Below are 22,313 nucleotides of genomic sequence, written 5' to 3'. Positions count from 1 at the left end.
GGAGAAGCAATGGCTTAGAGCCAAGAGAGTGCAGTGATGTGATGTGATGTGAAGGAGTGCATGAACAGAGACGACGGGTGAGGAGGAGGGTGGTGGTGGTGCCATCCGTCTTCAGGGAAGAAGAAGAAGAAGATGATCTCTGTTCTTGAGACCCCCTCGGCCCCAGGGGGTGAAATTTGGGGGGGACAGGTGTCCCAAAAGTGAGAGACTGTGCTCTTTTTAGAGCTAGGCAAAGAACCCTTAAAAAAAAAAAAAAAAAAAAAGCAGCTCTGGTCCATGCACAGTGGTGAGAGCACTAGACATAGAAGGAAGATATCATGATGGCAAAACGATCTCCGGGCAGCGCCACGTGTGACATGGAAACAAAAGAAGTTTCAATTGTGTATCCTGGAGAAGCCCATAGTACAAGAGAAACTCCTCTCTCCTTGATGAACTGAGACTTGATTATCTGAAGTGTGGTGCTAGACTGAGAGTGGGTGATCTGAGGGGTGAATGTATTGGAAATTTGGTGGGGGGAGGAAGAATGTTCTTGGAAGGTTTTCATCCTGACTTCCGTGTCTTTCTTTTATAGTTGTAGGTTAATAAAAAGTTTTTCCCTTTTATTCCTAAGCTGGAGCCTGCTTTGCTCTATTTCTGATCACATCTCACAGCAGACACCAGGGAAGAAGCATTTTCATGGGGGCACTGGCATTGCGCCAGGCTCAAACCATGACAACAGGGAAAAGAGAAGTTTGAAAAAGAAACTCCCTGTCACAGGTGGCAGTCAAACATGATCAGCGCCTGCCACTACCCAGGAAACAGCAATTGTCCAACCCTGCACAGTGAAAGAAAACTTCATACATATGCTGGGTTACAAAAGAAATCAGGGCATCTCTGCCTCAGGCATAAGAAACAGTATAAAACAGCCCTGCTGGAGATAGCATTCATGAATAGAGTGATATCCAATGCAATAGAGGTCGGATATAGGTTCACCCAGTGCTGATCCTGGGCTCGACGCTGTCTCTTTGACTGTGGTTTTTGAGGACCGTATTTTGGTCGCTGCCCTAGGGTGATGTTAGGATGATGTTATCCCCATTTGTATGTGTGTAATTTATGCTGGATATTATGTTCCGTGCCTTTAAGACTGGCAGAGTGAAAGTTTTGTTTTGGGCCTCTTATCAGTCACTCGGCGGGACATACAGATAGCACACTACATAGTGCTGCTTTTTTGCTTTTTGCCCTGCTTTTTGCTTTTGCTCTTGCTTCTTAGTTAATTTAGCTAAACAGTCCAAATTCCTTCCTGGACTGTTTCCCCTTTCTATTTGGACCTACCGACCTCTGGACTGGGATCTGGGAAACACCGAGAGAGAGTTTGCATCTTGTGGCTGCAGCAGCTGCCCCAGCGCTGGAGGGACTGATAACAGCGACCACCCCCCAGGAGAGACTTTCTGAATTTGTCATTTTTTTCAGAGCAGTGAAAGAGCGGTGTCATCCGGTATTGTTCATTTTGTGTGCCGGGGGGTGCTGTGCTTGTCAAATAAACAGGTTCTTTCCACCTCTCTCAGAGGAATTCATCCCGAACCGGTTGGGGGGAGGGGCCGTGTGGGTCTGCTTTCTAGAGAGGCCCCTTTTTGGGGATTCTCTCCCAAACTGGCCCTAAACCAGGACAGTCGTGAAAATAAAATCTTTCGCATTTATCGATTTGGCTTTATTGTTGATCATTTATAACAAAGGCATGAATAACTTTACATCACATATTACAGAGGTAAATCTGGACCGGTTGTTTCCCCTGAGGGAAGCTCCCCTAGGTGGAGGGGTAGGAAGATTAACTCTAGCCCAAAGAAATAAGCACCTATTGGTCATAGTTGACCATCTAACCCACTGGGTTGAAGCGTTCTCCACAAGAAGGGAGACAGCCCAAACTGAAACAAAAGTTCTCTTGGAAGAAATTATTCCAAGATATGGGCTAGTAAATATTATTGATTCAGACCACGGCCCCCACTTTACACCCAGTGTTCTGCAACAGGTCATCAGGGCCCTGGGAATAAAGTGGGAGTTACACACCCCTTGGCACCCTCAGAGTTCTGGAAGGGTTGAGAGGGTGAACCAAGCCATGAAAAACATCTTAACAAAATTGGTCTTAGAAATCGAATGGCTGCCTTTCTTGCTTACCCCATGCAGTATTAAGGAACATCTAGAGGGAGGGGCGACAATGCAAAAATATATAGAAACAGTAACAACAACCCTAGAAGAACTAAGGAAAAAGGGCTACCTTCCCCAAACTTCCCCACTGGACTGTAAGATACATGGTATTAACCCAGGAGACTGGGTATTGATTATATCATGGAAAAACCCTCCACTAACTGCTCGCTTTGAAGGCCCCTTCCAGGTGCTGCTTACAACAAACACTGCAGTAAGAACAAAGGAGCGGGAGTGGACTCATGCAAGTCGAATGAAGGGTCCAGTACTGTTTTGCAGAGAAAAAACAAAACACTACAACTTTGTGAAAGTTGTAAAGCCGGTATGTTTATTACAGTGCTGGATGCATGTGGGAATCATTCCCTTAAAATGACATGCATACTTCTGGGAACTTCAGGTCTCTTTTTATCTCTCTCTTAAATACATATGCATACAATTTCACAATAAGTTCATACGTATTCATTCTACTGATTTCATGTAACACTTGCCACTAATTCTTCAGAAGGAACTCTTCGGTCAGGTTGCCTTGCCTTGTCTGCCCCCCTCCTCCCCCCTTATCTCTTGTCCTTCAGCTGAAGCAGTCTAAGCACAGGCTTTTCAAGAGAACAGGCAGGCAGACTAAACAGCAAGCTACAGACTTAAAGATGTACATTTCACTTAAATCAAAATGGATTTCTACCCTGGAAGATTTCTTCTCTGCTTCAGTAAAACCCCCAGCTAAGGCAAGTCAATGGACTATAGCCAGCAGAGACAATAAAGACTTGAAATTGGTCCTAAGGAAGACACCTAAAGAAGCGCAATCCTGAACACAACCCCCCACAGGAAGCATCTGCATTGTTATCTGTATATCCCTAAATTTTGTTAATGTTTGTTATAATTATAGTATAAGTTTAAGTTTTGTTTAGCTAAGAATTGACAATCAAAATAACATCTCAGTTTCCGGTACTGTTCCATAGAGCACTTGCTCTCCTTGCAACCCTAATTAGGACCAAATTGAGGGAAGGGAGTCAGTACGATAAGGGTCATGGCAGAATATCTCCAGAAAAAGGGGAAATCAGAGGTGGGAGGCAAGACTAGAGCAGAAACTACCTCCGGGAAATACTCTCTGGGCACCGAATAAACCCCTGTAGTTCGAGAGGTGAGGAGGCCAGCCCATACCAGACTCCCACTGGTAGCAATGCTACTACTCATCCACTTCGGAGGAAGTGGAGAAAACACTTGTGAGAAGTGTTACTATCCCTTGTATAGAGGAGATACAGCAAGTGTATTAATCAGAGTACACACAAACATAAATCCCAAATGTATCTATCATTCCCAGTTAACAACCTGTAAAGAGGATAATAAGATATATTGGTTGGCTAAAAATATTGCAAACCCAAGCCAGAGGATGTCAGGAGAGTGCCCTATGAAAGAAAGATGGGTATGTTTTGAACAAGAAAGTGAAACCAACTTAGAGGATACATTCGAAGAGAAAGAAGTGCAATTGAAAAGACAAAGGGAAAGAGAGGGACAAATATATGGTATTGATATGGTGGAAAAGATTACAAAATAATTTAATTTGACTGATTGCTGGGTGTGCAGGGGTGTAGTAGGCACATGCCCTGCTAAAGCTCCATGGAGGGCTGAGGCCTAGAGAGAGGAAATGCCAAGTCATGGTGAAAAAGCCTGAAGCCCCTCTCTTCCACTTTTCAGACGCCAGTATATCTCTCTGTAACCCAGTAGGTCACTTCTCCTTAACCTCTGCTATTGGACAATTTCTGATCCACTCTAGCCCTATATAATGGGCTGCTTTGGCCCATTCTGGTCAGAAGAGCCGTCGCTGGAACCCTTCACAGACCCCCCCAAATAAAACCATTGCTGTGGAACACCAGGACAAATCTTCTCCTCTCTCGCATCTGCTTCCCGGCTAAGCCTGGGAGCCTTAGCAAGCAAAGAGCTGGAAATCATAAAAGAGCTGATAAATCACTAAAGAGCTGATATCCTTTAGGCTTGCTAAGGTTGCCTGTGGCTAAGAGCGGCTTGGGTACTTGGACAGTCTGTCCCCAAAAGATGAGCTATCCAGCCCGTGCTGCCTGCTCGGGGGCAAACTAGCCTAGCTAGAAGCCGGAATATGGGGGGACACAAGTGAAATTTGGCCATGGGATAGTACCAGTTTAGGTCCCCTGGACATTTTAAAATAGATTGCTGTCCTGGTTCAGGGCAAATTTGGGAGAGAACCCCCAAAGGGCTCCTCTAGGAAATCAGAGTCTACCACCCCTCCCCCAACCGGTCCAGGAGAAAATACCTCCTTTGATAAAAGTGGAAAAAAACTGTTTATTAAACAAGAAAACCTAAACAATATTAAACAATAAAACTTCTTGCTGCTCCAAAAGAGATGACAAACCCAGAAAGTCCTTTCCCCAGGTTGCAGTTCTGCTCACTCAGTCCCTTATCAGTCCCTCCGGCACTGGAAATGCCGTGGCCCAAGCCCCGGCCCGGTGGCCACCGATGCGAGCTGCTGGTGCTCTTATGGTTGTTCAGTCCAGAGCAGGTGTGAACAGGTCCAAAGAAAGGGAAAAAAAATTAAAAAAACCACAGTCCAGGGAACTTCTTTGCCTCAGCTAGCTAAACTAACTAAAAGCAAATAAAAGAGAGCCCTGTCCTGCCATCTGTTCATCCGCAGACAACGCAGTCCAGGAGCAGGAATGTGTAGGAGTGAGTTCAGTGTCTGAAAACAAACTGCACGCCTCCTCTCCCCCCCTCAATCCTTGTATCAAGTCTTAAAGGTGCAAAACTTACTATTCAGCAGAAACGGATCAAGACGATTGGGGATAAAAGCATCATATAGTCAACCTAGGACAATTGCATCAAAAAAAAGCATGGGTGTACCCAAAAGAAGGGAAGGAGAGTGGAAGCTGAAATCAATAATATTAGGGGAAAAGTGTCTATCAAGAAAAGGGAAAATGTATACTATAGAAGTAGGAGAAGCTCCATGTAAAAGATATCTAGCAGAAAATGACACACATACCAGGTGGATCCCAGAAACCCCCCATTCAAATTGGTCAATGGAAAAAAAATAGAAGCAGATGTGTATACAGTGAAAAAGAAAAAATGTTTGAATGCTTAGGAGATTATATTAACCCATTCTGGGCAATAGAAACTCTATCCAAATATTGGAAACATAAAATAAATCAAGATTCAAATTTCTGGGATGCACCTAAAAACCTATTTTGGATCTGTGGTAACACGGCATATGTGAAATTACAGGGAGGGTGTACCAGGAGTTGCACAATTGGAGCAATAAAACCATCCTTTTTCTTACTGCCTAAGGATGCAAAATCAGACTTGGGAGTCCCAGTGTATGATGATCTGGCCAGAAAGAAAAGGAGTTTATTTGGCTGAACCCAAAATTGGAACAACGAAATTTGGACCCCACAAAAGATTATAGATACTTATGGGCTGGCTACCTGGGCCCATGATGGATTCTGGGGGTACAGAACCCCAGTATATATGCTCAGTCGAATAATCTGTTTAGAAGCAGTACTTGAAATCATGTCCAATCAAACAACTCTGACCATTGATCTCTTAAACCAACAGCAACAACAAACACGATCAGTAATTTACCAGATCCGATTGGCAGTGGACTACCTCCTCACAGAGGAAGGAGAGATCTGTGGGAAATTTAATACTTCAGAATGCTGCCTAGAGATTGATGACCATAGTCATGTAATTAAAAACATTACTCAAAATATTAGAAAACTAACCTATGTTGGAACACAAAAATGGACCCCCTTGTGTCTTGGTTCAGGGCAAATTTGGGAGAGAACCCCTAAAGGGCTCTTCTAGGAAATCGGATTCTACCACCCCTCCCCCAACCGGTCTGAGAGAAAATACTTCCGTGGAGAAAAGTGGAAAAAACCTGTTTATTAAACAAGAAAACTTAAACAATATTATACAATAAAACCTCTTGCTGCTCTAAAAGAGATTACAAACTCAGAAAGTCCCCACTCTAGATTCTAGTTCAGCTTACTCAGTCTTTTATCAGTCCCTCTGGCGCTGGAAATGCCGTGGCCCAAGCCCGGCCTGGTGGCCACCGATGCGAGCTGCTGGTGCTCTTATGGTTGTTCACTCTAGAGCAGGTGTGAACAGGTCTAAAGAAAGGGGAAAGAAGGAAAAAAAACACAGTCCAGGGAACTTCTTTGCTTCATCTAGCTAAACTAACTAAAAGCAAAAAAAGAGAGCCCTGTCCCTCCGTCTGTTCATCCGCAGACAACGCAGTCCAGGAGGAGGAATGTGTAGGAGTGAGTTCAGTGTCTGAAAACAAACTGCGGGCCTCCTCTCCCCCCCTCAATCCTTGGATCAAGTCTTAAAGGTGCAAAACTTACTATTCAGCATAAACGGAAGAAGACGATTGGGGATAAAAGCATCATATAGTCAACCTAGGACACCTTGTTTGGAGAATCTGATTGGTGGGACAACTTGTTCACCTGGAACAGTAAATGGTGGAAGAAATTGGTCTTCTTTTCTTTGTGGTGTGTGCACTAGCAAGTGTAATATTACTACCATGTGCAATTCCATGTTGTAAGAGACGGTCCGAAGTTTCCCTCATTTGCTTCACAACTGTCTCAAGGACAGAGACTGGGACCCTGAGGACCCTGAATGGAGTTCTGGCCTGGTTGAGGTGGATGCTTGCCAAGTGATTGTTCGCAGCTGTGTTTACTGCTTTGAGCAGGGGGCTGACAAAGGAGCGACTCACCCTATATGCTTACACCTGCTTCATGACAATAGCCCATGAATTTTCCCACCTCTTGGCCAAATGAACTTTCTGGGGTAACTTTGGTGGTCCCCCATGGAAAATCCTTCATCTATTTCACGGCCACCGTGATGAACAGAGATTGAAGCCCCCTCCCAAGGACTGAGACTGAGACCCCTATAATTCTAACACGGGGGGGCTGGCCTGATCAAAGCGAGATGTTTGCCCAGGTGTGGTTGTTGGACCAAGAGAACAATTGCTCTTGCTCACTGCTGAGATTGACTTATCCTGTTTTGGAACATGGACTGTCTCTACCCATTTTCAATAGACTTATTCTCCATTGTCTTTTACCTGTTACCCCCTTGGGGGAGGACTATAATAGACCCCTGAGTTAACCAAGTCTTCGAGATTCTCCCCGACGTGACAAGACGGATCTATTGGCCGCACCACGAAGATTTCGTCTCTCCATTTGGTAGCTCTACCCCATCCCCTCTTTTTCTCTCTCTCTCTATCCTTTATCTCCTTTACTAATCCTTCTGCGGCATTTGCTGTGGGCACTCAATAAAGGTGCATTTGTTTTGATTAATACTGAAATCCCTTCTATGTTGTTTTTGCACTCTGAGATCAGTTAACAAACCATCATGACCCCCACTTGTACTAGCGGATCGTGACACGTCTAGTCCGGATAGTAACCAGCATTGTCCAAAGCAGCATCATGCTGCAAGGTAATGTAGAAGGGAAAAATGGTGAAAAAGTAATGTTACTAAAAGAAAAGAGTGATCAGAATGCCATAGATATGCTTGAATAGTACGAGAAACTGAGAAAAGTAGAAGTTGAACTTAAAAAGGTTGATGGATGCAGGCTGGAAGTCTGATCAAATAGTTAGAGGGGGGAATTGTTAAAAATAGGTTAGAAACTGTTTTAAAATAGTTGATAATTGTGAAGCCTGTACTGTTAGTTTGGTTGTTATATTGTAAAAAGGGGTTAAATGGGTAGTTATAAGAAATACAGTACTCAACGTACCATAATACACCTAAGTAAAGTGCACCACTCCCCAAGCAAAATGAGCCAACCTGGACAGAACTGTAATGGGCCAATCAAGCGCCTAAAACCTTCATGCAAATGAAGGATCCAAGCAGAAACCAATCCAAAGGGACATAAAACAGGATAAAAAGGGGCATCTGACCCAGTGAATCTGTGCTGTTCCATCTGGAATATCAGGGACATTGCTGCTGAAGAAGACAGAGCCAGCGCTGCAGCATCCTCAACGGGAACACTCCTGCTCGGCCCGCAAGCCCCCATGCTTTAGGCCTTTCTTTTTATTGTAATAAATGCTGTAATCACTTTTAGCACCGGGAGTCTGGGCCCTTTTTTAACAAAACCCCAAAGTGGACGTGATAACAAGAAGGGACTAAAACGACAGCCAAGAATTACGCATGCTTTAAAAAGACAGACCCGAGGAGGAGACATGCTAAACAGGTCTTGCAACATGTAAACTAGTTTGGGGAAAAGTTTAAATATGTATATTTGCTTATGAATATGCAGTAGACTGATGCAATAGAAAGGATATATAAAGGGCATCTCCTAAACAGCAGGTGTGCTCTTAGCAGAATCCAAAGCACCTGGCCGTAAATCTTTGCTTTACTGTCTTTGTCTCCTATTGTCCTTTATTAAGCTTTAAAATTTTTTACAGGAGAGTGAACCTCATTTTTCACAAAGCCAAACTTAAATCTATCTTGCAAGCAATCTTTAAAGCTGCAACAGTTTAACTCCTACAATAAATTCATGTTCCTATCTCAATACAGTTTACTTGCATAATTACCTTTGTGTTTAAGTGTTATATGACAAATTTTCAGTAACTTTTTTGTAATAACAGTTTAAACAAGTTTATTCCTCTTAAGATTAATTTTGTTTAGTCTCAGTGATGTTAACTTTAAGTTCTTATAAGTATATTTTTGTTGTGTTTTACAGAAGTTAAATTTTAGTATAGTAATTTAAAGTTTTGTTGAAATATACCTGTTTGAATTATAAGATACAATTCCTTTGATATACAAGTGAATGACATAAAGCCTGAATGAATTTTTGTCAAATTTTCCAATTAATCCCATCAAGACATGTGGGGACAATGTTTCTATTGCTGGTGTGACAGGGGCATCACAGGATTTGACTTTGGTGTAAGCTAATGTGAGCCTAACTGGAAATGAGTGGAACAAACACACAATTGTGACTGGCCCGGAGGCCCCATGTATTTTGGGCATAGACTTCCTTCGAAGTGGATATTTCAAAGACCCAAAAGGACTCAGGTGGGCATTTGGGATAGCGGCTGTAGTGACAGAGGGTGTCCAGCAATTGAACACCTTGCCTGGACTGTCTGAGAATCATCTACAGTAGGACTTCTGAACGGAGAAGAGCAACAGGTGCCAATTGCCACTTCCACAGTGCATCGACGGCAGTATAGAACCACTCGAGATGCTGTGATCCCCATCCATAAGATGATCCAAGAGCTGGAGAGCCAAGGGGTGGTCAGCAAAACCCACTCAGCCTTCAACAGCCCCATTTGGACTGTGGGTAAATCTGAAGGAGAATGGAGATTGACTGTGGACTACCGTGCATTGAATGAAGTGACTCCACCACTGAGCGCTGCAGTGCCAGATATATTAGAGCTCCAGTATGAGCTGGAGTCCAAGGCAGCAAAGTGGTATGCCACTGCATTTCTCTCCATTCCTCTGGCAGCAGAATGCAGGCCTCAGTTTGCTTTCACCTGGAGGGGAGTGCAGTATACCTGGAACCAACTGCGCCAGGGGTGGAAACACAGTCCTTCCATCTGCCGTGGACTGATTCAGACTGCACTGGAAAAGGGTGAGGCTCCAGAACACCTCCAGTATATTGATGACATCATTGTGTGGGGGAGCACAGCCGTGGAAGTGTTTGAGAAAGGACAGAAAATCATCCAAATACTCCTGGGAGCTGCTTTCGCCATTAAAAAGAGCAAGGTAAAGGGACCAGCTCTTGAGATTCAGTTCCTAGGAGTAAAGTGGCAAGATGGATGGCATCAGATTCCTACAGATGTCATCAACAAGATCACAGCTATGTCTCCACCAACCAATAAGAAGGAGACACATGCTTTCCTAGGTGCCAAAGGCTTTTGGAGAATGCATATTCCTGAGTACAGTCAGATTGTGAGCCCTCTTTACCCGGTCACCCACAAGAAGAACCATTTCCACTGGGGCCCTGAGCAGCAACAAACCTTCACCCAGATTAAGCAGGCGATCGCTCAAGCAGTAGCCCTTGGCCCAGACAGGACAAGACCAAAGGTGAAGAACATGCTCTACTCTGCAGCTGGGAACCATGGTTTGTCCTGGAGCCTTTAGCAGAAGGTGCCTGGGGAGACTCACGGTCAGCTGCTAGGATTTTGGAGTCGAAGCTACAGAGGATCTGAAGCCAACTATACTCCAACAGAGAAAGAAATCTTGGCTGCCTATGAAGGAGTCCAAGCTGCCTCAGAGGTAATTGGTACAGAAGAGCAACTCCTCCCGGCACCCCGACTACCAGTGCTGGGGTCGATGTTCAAAGGCAAGGTTCCTTCCACTCACCACACCACCAGTGCTACATGGAGCAAGTGGATTGCTCTTATCACACAGCGTGCCCCTGTAGGTAAACTGAATCGCACTGGGATTTTGGAGGTAATGTTGCAGTTTCTGCGTGGCGACCTGGTTCCGGGCACCCAGCATGGTGACCCAAATCTGACAGGGTCACTCGGTCCACATGCTACAGACACCAACGTGGTGGATAGCAAAATGGCATTTATTGAAGGGTCTCAGGGGTATTTATGGCTTGGGCAGTCTGTGTCACTTCCTTTGCTCATGACCGGCTGGGTGTGGCCAGGTACGGAGCCAAGGTCAGACTGCAAGAAGAGGAGGGGGGTTTCCTCTCTACCTGTACAGCCCGAGATCTTCCGCACGCCAGATCCCTAACTCTCCACATTTCCCCCGCCCCCATGATTAGTAAAAATCTTACAAAGTTATAAAATGCAAGGGTTACACAATTTCATGGGTTAGTAGGATTAGTGTAAAATCGTAAGTGTGTTAGTAACTTTAGCATGCCTTAAAGTAGTTGTCGGCGCTCGAGAAACAAAATGTTAACCGTTTCTAAACGCCTTTTAACGAATAGCACCAGTTTGTTAAGTACGCAAGGCCCGAATATTAGGGTTAGTAATATTATAGTGATCGGGCCTATTAGGGTAGAGATCAGGGTGGTGAGCCATGGAGACTGGTTGAACCACGACTCGAACCAGCCCTGTTGAGCTTCTCTGTCCATTTTTCTTTGGTTCAGCCGGTTTCTCAGTTCGGCCATGGAGTCCCTGTCGACTCCGGTGTGGTCTGCATAAAAGCAGCATTCCTCCTTCAAGGCAGCACACAGGCCCCCTTGCTGCATGAACAAGACGTCCAGCCCTCTCCTGTTTTGGAGAACAACCTCTGAGAGTGAGGAAAGGGATTTTTCCAGTGAAGAGATGGACTTCTCGATCCTTTGCAGGTCCTCATCGATGGTCATTTGCAGCTGGGACAGTCCTTGGTGTTGGGTCGCTAGGGCTGAGATGCCTTTGGCCATTCCGACTGCTCCTAGGCCGAGCAGCATGGCTATAGTTAAACCTGTCATTATTTCTCTTTTGTGGAGAAGGCTGGTTTCTTCAAAAAGGTAGTACACTTCTTCATCTGAGTGGTACAGGACCCTAGGGACAATTAGAACTTGGACACAAAAGTCGTTAGAGTGATCGAATTTTTCAAGGAGTACACATGGGCTTACTCCGGATTGGTGACAGACCCACATCCCCGATGCAGCTGGGATCACCCACTAGAACTTCCCTCCCTTAAGTTTGCCGAATTCCTTGCAGACATTGCCCATCTGCCTTGTCAAGGTTGCATTGCCAAAGAATTTGCCTTGGCCCGTGTCCTGGTTTGAAAGGAAGTGGTTTTTTTTTGGAGACAGTGGTTAGCCCAGTGGGGGCTCAGGTGTGAATATTGGCACCTGTTTGGACCAATGAGGAGATGGTTCCGCCTCTGAGAACACAGGGTATAAAGGTAGAACTCCCAGGAAGTGACACTCTCTTGCTTGTCGGTCAGCAAAGGGATCAGGTCAGTTCTCTCTCCCCTTCCGGCTGTAGGCCGGGTGGGGGAGGGGAAAAGGCCACGAGGCGCCGTGAGCTAGGCCGCAGGCCTTGGATCTTGGAGAGAGAGAGAGAGAGACCGGGGGGGGGAAGTGAAAGGATGGAGGGGTGGAAGTAGTGAAAGCACCGAGCAAATTCCCCCCCCCTCACCCCGCTTCCTAGAGAGAGAGAGAGAGAGAAGAGAGAAAAGAGATAAGACGTGCCGGGCAGCTCCTGGAAGTCAGCCAAGAGTGAGGAGAGAGTCCGGCACCTAGAGATGATTTTAACTTTTTTTCCTTCACGATGGAAACCTTCCAGACGTTGATCCTCCCGGAGGACAGAGATAAGAACAAGAAAAAATGGACAAGTGAAATGAGAGGTTTGTGTGAGTAGGGAGTAGTGGAGTTAATGAGAAGAATTTACTTGGGAAGAGATAAACGGAGGAGCAGTTTTTTTTTCGGCTGTGGACGGACTAACTTTCTATTGTAACACAGAGACTGCGGTTTTGGGGGGAAAGCAATGGCTCAGACCCAAGAAAGGCAGTGAAGAGTAGTGGTGGGCAGAAATCAGAAATGAGAGGATTTCTGTCGTGAAGCCCTTGCCCCGGGGGAAATGGGGGGGATTTTGTTATCCCAAAATGGAGAGACTGTCGTTTTGTGGAACTGACCAAAGTATCCTTAAAAAGAGAAACCCCAAAAGCAATCTTCTGGTCCATTTCCATGGTGAGAGCATGGAATATGGAAAGGGGTTAGTCAAGAAATGGCACAAGGAGAAGACTCCTTCCTCTTTAATGGAATGTATTGATTGTTTGAAGAAGGATAATAGACTGAGAATTAACACCTGGGAGATGGGGACTGAAGGAAGATTTGAGTTCGTATTGTATGTTGTAATGTGGGTTGAGAGGGGGAGGAGAAATGTGTTTGAAAGATTTCCATTCTGTTCTTTTTGTGTGTGTTTGTGTGTGTGTGTGTTAATAAAGTTTTTTTTCCTTTTATTCCTAAGTTGGTGTTTGCTTGCTCTGTTTCTGGTCACATCTCACAGTAGGCACTACGTGGATGTGTTTTCATGGAGGCACTGGCATTGTGCCCAGTCCAAAACCAAGACAGCCCGTAACCTGACTCAGGGTAATGCCTCTCCGGGGGGGTGTCCCATCTGCATTGGCGCGGATTGTTTGACTTTGAGAAGATGAACGGGAGATCGAAGGCAACGCCGTTGTAAAACGGGGGTTGTGCATCATAGCATAACCAGCATGATTCTGTGAAGTTCGGGTTGGACTGATTTAACGATATGAAGGTAGCATTTAACACGTTTATAAATGAATTGGAAAGGTTCCGTTCGGCTAGGACACTGGATGGGGAGACTTGCCGCGCTGCTGCGTCGAGTGCACTTCACTCCCCTCCGAGCAGGGGGGGAAGGCGGCCGTGGCTAGCTCGGAGCACAGCAGCAGCTAGCAGCTAGGGGCACTACCCGGATCCGTCAGGGACGTCCGAGCTGCGCTTTCGGCAGGAAGCAGCAACAGTATCGAGAGGAGCGGCAAGGCGGAGAAGCCGGAGAGAAAAGAGGGTCTTAACTCGCCTGGTGCAGTCCAGAGTTTTTAATGTAACATTGTCTCCAGCGAATCCGGCGGCAAAAGACAGTGACAAAAGGGGGAGAAGCGGTATATAAAGGGGTGTACAAGAACCAATCGGGGGAAACTGAGGAGGGGAATTCAACATGACTGACACCGGTGGCAACAAGTGATACACGAACAAAGGAGGGGCTCGGGGCACCTGCCCAATCACCCCCTGTGGAAGGGAGAAGTTTCTGGAAGGATGGGGGGGTTTCAGGAAATGAACAGGGCTCTGGAGGAGGGGAAAATATAACGGAAAGGGGCAGTTGCCAGGGGAACGGGGGTGGAGACAAGGGCTTGGCAGCGAGCCCAGACAGGGAGGACACCATTCGAGGGAAAGGGGGAACCAGGACTGAACCATCGAACTGGGTATAGGGTTGTAATAGGGGGAAGCATCACAAAACAATACAAAACGGGGGAGATAACTCAATTGGGAACTGAACACACACCACAACAGAGACTAGTTCTGACCTCTGCGTATCGGGGCTAGAACTACTGTTAACTGCGATTTCTTCCCTGGGTTTACTCACTACTAGAACCGGATTGGGTCCGACTGATTGGGACATAGAGGCTGGGAGTCTGATAATTTGCACGTTCACCCACTCTTTCGACCCTTGAACAACTACTGTCCATGTTCTGCCCGTGGTCCAACTGGGGTGACCTGGCTGCAAAACCGTCATGTTGTAGTTGGTGTATTTCCGAAATTTAGGGATTTTATGACTGTTTCGATGGAAATTTCCATGGAAAAAGAAGGGTGTTTTGCAGCCGGTGGGTGCCCAAATGAACTGTAAGAACCTGTCGGGCTCTTGTGGATCCCACCCAGGCCCTGACGGTCTGGCATCTGTAACAATGGTTTCGCAGCCCCAATGCCCACAGTATCCCCACCCTGGGTGATTGCAGTAGCTTTTTCCTGGGTTTGAGGCTGGACACCAGTAGGATAGGTACGTTTCTGTGACGTGTGGTCGTCCCGGAAACAAGTCGGTAAAGCGAAGTACGAAGGATGGTGTGTTTGGTGGGGTGACTCCTTTGAGCACCTTATCACTGCTAAGGTGTCGGATGACCCACCTGAATGGCTGATGAGGGTAGTGGTCAGGGCTGGCTTGCCCTCTGGCGACAAGCCCCAACAGCAAGAGCACACAGAAACACCGTTGATGTTTGAGTCTCACCCGCGCTGCTCTCTCGGGCGCTGCTGGACGGCTTGGTGGTCCGTCCTCTGGAACGGGGATGTACACGTCACGAGGACGCCCCACGAGCATGTCCTGTAAACAAAAACTCACAACTCTCATCAGTCTCATTCTGCTCATGGTGAAGGTCAGGCTTGATTGATTTAAGCGGACACCATTTAATGTGCCCGTCCTTTTTGACAGCCACATATCCCCGCCCTGTGAGCACCAATCTCCAACCCTGTTCCCACTCCCCCAGTTCATTTTTGATCACCACCCACGGGCCTTCTTCTAATGCTCAAGTGGCCCAGTGTTTCTGAGCTGGACTGTTTGTTTCATCCCCGCTAGGGTATTGATTTAACGCTAGCAGCGCAGTTGCCAGGATGCGCGCTTGGTCGCCAAAGGGAATGGCATTGGAGAAGCCTTCTGCCTTTGCTAGCACTTCCAGCTTAGTTTTCAGAGTCTGGTTTGCTCTTTCGACGATGGCTTGTCCGGTGCTGTTATATGGGATGCCCTGCACCAAGGCGATGTTCCATTTCGAGGCGAATGTCTGGACTACCTTTGAGATGAAGTTTGGGCCGTTGTCTGTTTTGATTTGCTTTGGAACCCCAAGCCACGCCATGGCTGTCAGCCAATGTTGGATGGTCACTTTGGAGTCCATCTTGAGATGCTGTGTGGCCACGACCATGCCGCTGTACATATCTACAGTAACTGCGAGCCACGCTCAAGGTTTCAAGAGCTGGCATTGCATAAAGTCTGTTTGCCACACTTCTGAGGCTTTGAGACCTCTGGGGTTGACACCACTCGACCATAGTGGTGACTTCTGGCAATGTGGGCATGTTGCGACGACGTGCTTTGCGTCTGTAGTAGAAATTCCGCACTTTTTCGCAAGCGCTTTGGCTCCGATGTGAAGGGTTTCGTGGAACTGATGAGCTTCTTTCAGTGTCCATACACCCTTTGCTGCGGCGTTAGCCTTGTCGTTGCCTATCTGGTAGAACCCTTTGATCGGGTCGTGGCTGTTGACGTGGATGACTGATATGGTACCTTTCCGTGAATAGAGCGCTTCCTCCAGCATCGTTGCCACTGGGGACACTGACACACCTGGTCCGGACATGGCTAGGCAGAGTTTTGCCACAAATATGGAGTCAGTCACAATGTTAAGGTGTTCTTCTGGGAACAGTCCGCACGCTAGCGCCACAGCTGCTGCTTCAAGCTGTTGGACCGAAAGCGTGGGGTCAGTTGCCTTGACACATTGCCACTGTTCTCCTGACTGCCACACTGCTGCTGCGGTGGAGGTCTGCGATGATGCGTCCGTGAAGATGGTTGGCCCTGCCTGTGGTTGATCGACCACCTTTGGTGGGAGGTCGATATCGATGACCGTGAGCAGCCGAGTCCAAGGGGGTTTTTCTGCGTAGCGAATTTCTCCTCCAAAGCCTGTGAGGGCTATCGCTAAATATTCCGATATTGTCGTTAACTGCGCAGAGAGCTGTTTGCGGAGAGGCAAGCTTATCTTGGACGGCTCAATGCCTAGATGTCTTAGGGCGAGTTTCCTGCCTTTCATGATGAGATTGCTGAGGCACTCGACTCCCGGAGAAAAGGCTCGTGACGGTTTCCCCAAGACCACCCATAGTATCGATTGGGCCTTGTCAGGGGGTCCTTGGGCTAAGGGTCCCACTCCCCCCTTTTTTGTAACGTGGACATACAGGTCGACCGGAGCACTTGAATCCCATCTGGCGAGCATGCTCTCTGACGTTCGATGAAGTCGAGCGAGCTTACCGCTTCTGGTGTCAGGGTTTTATGCTCCCATGGGTTCTTCCCTTTCAAGAGGTCGTTTAGAGGGTCCATGACCTCGGGAGGAATCAAGACGATGTTGCGGAGCCACTGCAAGGACCCTACCAGCTGTTGCATGTCATGCAGCGTCTTGATGTCCTGGCGGATTTTCATCTGGGGAGGAGTTATGTAGGAATTTGTGATTCCCACTCCTAGGAAGGTCACGCATGGCCCCTTTTTTATTTTTGCACTCGCCACCTCAAAGCCATTCGTTCAGACGGTTGACACCAGCTGGTCCACTTGACTTGTGGATGGTGCTGCGATCAGGATGTCGTCCATGTACTGCACGATGGTTACCGTCGGATTGCTCTGCCAGATGGGTGCTAGCGCTCGGTCCACCGTGATCTGGCAGATGGTAGGGGAGTTGAGCATTCCCTGTGGAAGCATCCTCCATTGGAAGCATAGATTAGGCCGCTGGCTGTTTGGGAAGATGATGGAAAAGGCGAAACGCTCTTTGTCGTCTTCGTGCAGGGGGATAGAAAAGAAGCAGTCTTTGATGTCGAGCACTGCACAAGGTTGTCCTCGCGGTATCATCGAGTTCATGGGTAGCGACGTTTGGACTGGGCCCATAGGCTGGATTCGCTCGTTCACTTCCCACAGATTGTGCAGGAGACGGAAGCCTTCACCAGACCGCTTAGGTATCACGAAAATTGGAGTGTTCCATGGGCTTGTGGAGGGTTCTATATGATTCCTGTGTAATTCACGGCTAACCAACTCAATGAGGGCCGTCATTCGAGGCTTTGATAGGGGCCACTGTTCGACCCACACTGGGTCAGCTGATTTCCAAGTCAGCTTGATGGGCAATGGTGGGTATGCTACAGTGGGCCCTAAAAGAAATTTGTCACCCTAACATCCAGCAGGGCAAGGGCATCTCTTCCCAGTAAGGGTGGACAGTCCAACATCACATATGTAGTGAGAGTGATGGTCCTCTTTTGGTGCAGAGGGTTATTGCCCCTGGTTGGGCGCTCTTGTGGGCTCGGGACAGCCCTCCAACTCCGCCCACCATGGGGGCTGCTTCTAGCTTTCATGGTCGAGGCCAATGTATGCCTGGGATGACGGTGACGTCTGACCCTGTGTCCACCCAGAAGGAAAGGCAGATGGCTGAGTCGTCAGAGCTGTTGTGAAGACGACACACTGCCCAGACGATCAGTGGGTGCTTGCCCACTTTCGTGGTAACGGCCACCCACGGGTCCCGTTCCCATGCTTTCATGGCCAAGGCCACCCAGGGACCTCTTCCCCAAGGGGCTGTTTTTGGTATTCCTGAGGGACAGGTGGGTTCGGTTGGACCATTGGCTGGGTGGCAAAGTTGGACATTCCCTGAGGGGTTAGCAGTGGTAGGCACGGGAACCCTGTGCCCCATTGAGGGCTGCTGTAGCTGGGCCATTGCATGTTCCCAGTGGGAGGAGGCTGGATATGGCCCGGCTGCCCCCTCCCTCTCCCGTTTCCCTGATGCTTGGATCTGCATTCCTTAGCCAAATGCCCCTTCCTACCACATGCCCAGCATGGTCCCCTAGGTTTCCCCTGATGTGGTGGAGCAGCTGCTGATGGGTGTCCTAACCGGGGACAGTTTATTGCCATGTGCCCAGCCTGGCCACACTTAATGCATGCCATGACACTCGTTATTGCAGTGTGAACTGCTGCTTGGATGGGAGCTAGGTGTTCCTCCTTAGCAACATGCCTGATCATGGCAGCTATGTTGGACCTCTGTGGCAGTGATCTTAAAATGTCCTTGGTGGCTGAGTTACATTGTTGGCGTAGGCACTCTGCCAGCACTGGACCTTTTGCCTCTGAGGGTAATGTGGAGGGGTCCAAGGCTGACTGCAGACGGTCCACAAACTGAGTGAAACTTTCACTTTCACTCTGTTTTATTGTAGCCCAAGGTGAAGGCTTGGCTATTACTTTGGAGGCAACACAGATGGCTCCTCGGGCAGCCCGAGTCGTTGTCATAACCTCGTGAGCCCTCAGGCCTTCTGCCTGTGCCTGGGGGGTGATCATAGTGGGGTCTGTGCCCATTAGCCTCTGTATGCTGGAGCCGTGCAGTGGGTGGTCTGCCCCTGTTATCAGGGCTAGCTGTTTAATACAGTTATCTTCCCATTCCTGTTTAAATAATATCATCCCTGCCCCGTCAAAAATCATTCGGCATGTCTGCTTAATATCAAAAGGTAACGTCGTCTCCCCCAAAAACGTCATCAATGAGAGTTGAAACCATTGCAGAATTAATCCCCCTATCCGCGATTGCTTTAATAATCGCCTGCACGTCTTTCGGGTTTACCGGGGAATAGGTCCTTTGGTTTCCGCGGGGTCCCTCCACCCGGATCGGAAACACAAGTTTCGCTGACGGGGTCCATTCAGCACATGCTATTTTTATTTTCAGCCAGTCTGTAAGCGGGGGTTCAATCTTTCTCTGATGTCCCCTTTACCCATGCAGGAGCGCTGTGGCTAGTTTCCTTTTATGCCTCTGCCCTTCTCCTGTTAAAACTTGAGTCTGAATCGGAACTCCCCGACTCCTGCTCTGAATCGGAGCTCGAGTCCGTGTCCCGGTTGGAAGACGACTGCTCGGACACTTCCGGGTTGCTCTCCCTTTTACTCGGGCTCCGACCCCGCCGCTTCTTGCGGGGGTCGGAGGGTTCCCTCCCCCTGGGGTCCCCCCGCCTCCTGCTGGGGGAGGTCTTTGCCCTATAAGGACCTAATGTGACCTGAGCGCTCTGATTGGACATACGCTCCTGCGCGGGGGGCTGCCCCGTCCTCCCGCTCGCCCGCTCATGCGTTGTAAAGCGAGCTGACTCCACTTCCGCCCAGGGCGCCTTCATTTCCGCCCTGAACACGTGTTTCCCTGCCATTTTCAAACGCATATGGGGGATGTGCATTTTTGTTCTCCCCTTCGGGTTTCGGCGGTTTTGCCTCCTCCGCGAGTCCCTGCCAAAACGACCGTGCGTCCTCCCCCCCCTCTGATGGTAAGCCAATCTGCTCGGGGGGGTCCGGCGTTCGCAGCTTTTCGCCGCCGGTTTGTTCTAAATCCTCCGCGGTCTGTGTTGCCGCTCCCACTCCCAGCTGCGGCGTGGCCAGCAACCACGCTTTCGCGGCATGCCAGGTGTCCTGCTCATTTCTTGCCATTTGAAAGGCTTGCACAACCCTGCCCCATGACTTAAGAGCTTTTCCCGAGCCACAGGACATGGTTTCTTTAGCTAAAACCTTAGTACAATGGTCCCATTTCTCCGGATGGAGAATATCCACGGGGCTATCTATTGCCCCTAATTTAATGAGTCTCAGGATAACAAGACATAGGTCCTTTAACTTACAATCTATACCCCACTGAACATGCATTTGAGTTACGACCTTCGCGATTGCTTCCATGTCCCTCACTGGTCCGGGGGCGTCCCCCCCGCTGCACTAGACCCGCTGTGCAGCCGCCGGTCCCTGCCCAGGCGATTCCCGACCCTGGGTGCTGATTCCCGGAGTTTCGGCACCAAAATGTTGCAGTTTCTGCGTGGCGACCTGGTTCCGGGCGCCCGGCACGGTGACCCAAATACAGGGTCACTCGGTCCACATGCTACAGACACCAACGCGGTGGATAGCAAAATGGCGTTTATTGAAGGGTCTCAGGGGTATTTATGTCTTGGGCAGTCTGTTTTACTTCCTTTGCTCATGTCCGGCTGGGTGCGGCCAGGTACGGACCAAGGTCAGACTGCAAAGCGAGGAGGGGGGCTTCCTGTCTACCGGTACAGCCCGAGATCTTCCGCATGCCAGATCCCTAACTCTCCACAAGGTATTTACAAATTGGCCCGAAGGTGAACATTTTGGTGTCACAGATGAAGAACCAGAACCAGTGACAGGGGCTGAAGAGGCTCCTCCATATAACCAACTGCCAGCAGAGGAAACAAGCTATGCTTTTTTCACTGACGGTTCCTGTCGCATCCTAGGGATGAACCTGAAGTGGAAAGCAGCCGTATGGAGCCCCACATGACAGGTCGCTCAAGCTACCGAAGGAGAAGGTGGATGGAGCCACCTCGCTGAACTCAAAGCTGTTCAGCTGGCCCTGGACATTGCTGAGAGAGAGAAATGGCCAAAGCTCTACCTCTACACTGGTTCATGGATGGTAGCTAATGCTCTGTGGGGATGGCTGGAGAGGTGGAAAGAGGCTACCTGGCAGCGTAGAGGAAAGCAAATTTGGGCTGCTGAAGAGTGGAAAGACATCGCTACCAGGGTAGGGAGGCTACCTGTGAAGGTCCGCCATGTAGATGCCCATGTCCCCAAGAGTAGAACTAATGAGGAGCTCCAAAACAATGAGCAGGTTGTCCAGGCTGCAAAGATAGGGGTATCAAAGATAGACCTAGATTGGGAGCACAAGGTAGAGTTATTCCTAGCTCGGTGGGCCCATGATGCCTCAGGCCATCAGGGTAGACATGCTACCTATAAGTGAGCATGAGACTGAGGGGTGGATGTAACCATGGACAGTATTTCTCAGGTTATCCATGACTGTGAGACGTGTGCTGCCATCAAACAGGCCAAGAGGGTGAAGCCCCTATGGTATGGTGGGAGGTGGTCCAAGTAGAAGTATGGGGAGGCCTGGCAGATTGACTACATCACACTGCCCCAGACATGCCAAGGCTAGTGCCACGTGCTCACAATGGTAGAAGCCACCATGGGATGGTTGGAAACCTACCCTGTGTCTCATGCCACTGCCTGAAACACCATCCTAGGCCTTGAAAAGCAGGTCCTTTGGAGGCATGGTACCCCTGAGAGGATTGAGTCGGACAATGGGACGCATTTCAAGAACAGCCTTATCAACACCTGGGCTAGGGAACATGGCATTGAGTGGGTGTACCATATCCCCTACCATGCACCTGCTGCAGGGAAAGTAGAGAGGTACAACAGGCTACTAAAAACCCAGTTGAAAGCCTTGGGTGGGGCATCCTTCAAAAATTGGGGGCAGCATTTAGCAAAGGCCACCTGGTTATTTAATACCCGAGGTTCCACCAACCGAGCAGGTCCTGCCCAGTCTGAGTCCCTGAAGATAATAAATGGAGATAAAGTCCCAGTGGTACATGTCAGAGGTTTGTTGGGGAAGACCGTGTGAATCAATTGTGCCTCGAGCACAGACAAACCCATTCGTGGGGTTGTCTTTGCTTAGGGACTAGGTTGCACATGGTGGATAATGCAAAGAGATGGAAGAACACGATGTGTACCACAGGGAGATGTGATTGTGGAGTGAGAATGATATGCAAATATCACTGTTTGTTGTATGTTACTGCCATTGCCTGTACATTAAACCATACAAACATGAGAGAGAAGGAAATGTCTAAGTGTCGATGGTCTGAGCAAGTGAAAGATGGAGTTTTGAGTGAGTAAAATGACAGTGGGGAATCCTGGAGCTCCGTGGTGTTGGGCCTGGATTCAGTGGTCCAGTGTGGGGATGCAACAAGGGCATGATGGGTATTGTTTGTAAAATTTTGGGGGGAACAGATGGAAGTTTTACATTAATAAAATGCATGATGTGTGGTAGTATGTTGACAATATGGGGATAAGGGGTGGAATGTCCTTGGGTGATGTTATGATGCTTGTATCCCTAATGCGGCCTCCACTGGGTTTCGGGGTTTCCCCAGCAGGCTGCAATGGGGTCCGGATAGCGCAGTCCTGCTCAGCACGGCCTGTCCGCTT

Source organism: Serinus canaria, chromosome W (assembly GCF_022539315.1).
Source record: "Serinus canaria isolate serCan28SL12 chromosome W, serCan2020, whole genome shotgun sequence".
NCBI lineage: Eukaryota > Metazoa > Chordata > Aves > Passeriformes > Fringillidae > Serinus > Serinus canaria.
This window is presented reverse-complemented; position numbering follows the sequence as displayed.